This window comes from Otolemur garnettii, unplaced genomic scaffold (assembly GCF_000181295.1).
Source record: "Otolemur garnettii isolate 467f Iridium unplaced genomic scaffold, OtoGar3 scaffold00132, whole genome shotgun sequence".
Classification (NCBI taxonomy): domain Eukaryota; kingdom Metazoa; phylum Chordata; class Mammalia; order Primates; family Galagidae; genus Otolemur; species Otolemur garnettii.
In genome coordinates, this window is record NW_003852527.1 from 5,140,085 (window position 1) to 5,143,186 (window position 3,102).

Below are 3,102 nucleotides of genomic sequence, written 5' to 3' on the forward strand. Positions count from 1 at the left end.
GGACCTGACAGGAGGCGGGGACTCAGGCTGTGACGCACACAGTGGTGGACCTGACAGGAGGCGGGACTCAGGCTGTGATGCACACAGTAGAAGACCTGACAGGAGGCGGGACTCAGGCTGTGACGCACACAGTGGTGGACCTGACAGGAGGCGGTAGTCAATTGTGATGCGCACAGTGGTGGACCTGATAGGAGGCGGGACTCAGCTGTGAGGCACGCAGTAGAGGACCTGACAGGAGGCGGGACTCAGCTGTGATGCACACAGTGGTGGACCTGACAGGAGGCGGGACTCAGCTGTGAGGCACACAGTGGTGGACGTGACAGGAGGCGGGCCTCAGGCTGTGATGCACACAGTAGAAGACCTGACAGGAGGCGGGACTCAGGCTGTGACACACACAGTGGTGGACCTGACAGGAGGCGGGACTCAGCTGTGACACACACAGTGGTGGACCTGACAGGAGGCGGTAGTCAATTGTGATGCGCACAGTGGTGGACCTGATAGGAGGCGGGACTCAGCTGTGATGCACACAGTGGAGAGCGGCTGTAAATACAGATGAAGCTTGGCTCACTTGCCCACTGCTTACCTCAAGCTGTAGTGCCCAGTTGCTAACAGGCCACTGACTGTAGCAGTCCATAGCCTGGGGGTATGACACAACCCCCTATAGGACACAACTCTAAAAGTCACATAAGAAGACAAACTGTTATAAACAAGAAAGTAAATGTGTGGCCATAAGAATTAGATTCTTAAAATAAGAAAACCTGTAAGTCAACAAATATAGTCTTAGTACACTCTTCTGTGTTGGGGGAGGGTGGATAAAGTCCCTTTTGTGACCTTCTGGTGTTCTCATTTAGTGAATGGGAGAGACAGCACAGACTTCCAATGTGTCACATTGGGATAAGTCTAATAGTAAAAGTAGAAAAAAGTCTCATGGGAATGAAGAGAGGAAAAAATAATTCTGACTAGGACATCTGGATACTTCCTAAAATATTCATCATTTACACTGGACCTTAAGGAATGAGGAAGCCTTTTAGAAATGCCTACAGGAAGGAAGGTCATTGCAGCAAAAGCACTAGTCTGAAGGCTTGGAGGTCAGTCCGAGAGTCTCCACAGGAGTAAAACAATGAGTTTGAGGCAGTGCCTGAGGCTCAAAGGAGTAAGGCACCTGCCCCATATACCGGAGGTGGTGGGTTCAAACCCAGCCACAGCCAAAAATTGCAAAAAACCCCCCCAAAAAACCCAACCCAACCCCCCCCCCCAAACCAATGAGTTTGAAGCAGCCTCGGCATGATTCCAGCATCACTGTGCTGGGCTTCAGAAGATATTTTGCATAGAGCACAGGATTTCTGACTAGGGATTTTTATACAAGGTTAGGATGTGGATCTTGAATAAACACTTTCATTTTAGTTTTGTGATATTTTGAAAGTCTCCACCAAAGTGAGCCCCATTTCCGAGTTCATCTTTTATTTCTGCAGCTGCAGAGCCGCTCTATCTCACTTGGAAGCCTTCGCAGTTATATTAATTCTTACGGACATGGTTAATTTGTACGTGTTTGGGTTTCTAGTCTGCAGCAATTTGGGAGAATCCTGATGAAACTGTCAGCATTCCCTGGGACTGAGGTGATTACAGCAGATCTCTCCAAAGGCGTGCGTGGAGTTGGAGTTGGGAATGAAAAAAACAGAAGGCGAGGACTGATACATTTTCACACTTTGCATTCATGCACTATTTCGCGTCAGTGATGATTTTGGAAAAAATGATCTGCACTTCTGGTAGTTCCCTCTTCCTTTGATCCTTTGGCTCCCATCTTTTGATGAGGTGTTTCAGTGGAGCCCTGTCACACAGCAGTTCTTAATCAGCTCTGAATAGTCTCAGCTGATGCTCAGCCGAAGCAGCCGACCTAGCAGGCAGATTCCGAGGCAGAGGAATGTGGTGACGCGGTGCTGGCTTTCAGGTGAGGCTGCCCCGAATTCAACGCTCAGTCCTTCTGCTAGCTGGCTATGGGGCTGGGTAGTCATTATAATTTCTATTTCTAATGGGCAAGATTAGGCTAACAATTTATCCTTTCCTAAATTTCCTAAATAGAAATTTATAATTTCTATTTCTAATGAGCAAGATTAGGCTAACAATTTATCCTTCCAAACCCAGTGGTGAGGGTTGTGCTGGTTCGTGGCAGCTGCCTGAGAAGTTCTGATCTGCAGCGGGGCGGTTTCTCCCAGTGGCAGGTCCTCCTTTTCTCCTGCACACACGCTTTCACTCAGCCTCTTCTGCCCCAGCTGAGCCTGGCTCCGTGGGCCTTTCTCCATTCTTTAAAAATGCCTTTTCCTTACTGTCCCTAGGGTGCTGCAAATACCTATCTTGCTGAAAGATACCCATTCTTCCGTCCTGACATCTGTCACAGCTACAAACTTCTATTTATTTGTGTAACTATGGGGTTGTAAACGCTGTGAGGTAGGAATCAGGTCTGCTTTCCTCCTCGTTGTGTCTCTAGTCTTTTATCTTGCCTGCCACTAGGAAGACTCAGAAAATAGTTGTTGAATTTATAATGGAACGAAGTGGATAAAAATAGAATCCCTAAACCTTAATATAGGACACTTCGGACGTCTTGTGGATGGGGCACGTATTGCTGAACTGGTGCAATGCTGTCTTTGGAGCTGGACAAATCTGGGTTGTGCTCCATCAGCCAACTAGCCGAGAGGTTTACACAATCTGTCTGAAACTCAGTTTCTCTGTCTGAAAAATGGGGCTAAAATATTCACACAGGTTATTTTTTAAAATTTGAGTATTAAGTAGGTTAACAAATGAAGAGCTGTAAATATGTGGTGTTCACACAACAAATGGCAATTTTAAATACAGGCAGTAGTAGTCATAGTAATGTGATCCTGGAGTATGCTGTGAACAAGTTGCCAGTAGAGACGAATGAAAACACTCTGGTGTTGACAGAATATGATATGTTGAGCATTTTGGAGTAAAGGTCTTTGAAGAAAAGAATAGCGTTATTAATTTATGGTGAAAGATGCAGTTTTAATTCCACTTTACTAAAGACGGCTGTGAGGAGTGGAAAGCAGATCGCAAATGCATTTGGAGCTGAAGACAGACCTGCTCCTT

General features: G+C 46.5%; 1 pseudogene; it reads right to left on the reverse strand.

Annotated features, from left to right (window-relative positions):
* LOC100963236 overlaps positions 1 to 2,300 on the reverse strand; it is a 54,092-nt pseudogene extending 51,792 nt beyond the window's left edge.
* Between the last annotated feature and the right edge of the window lie 802 nt (positions 2,301 to 3,102).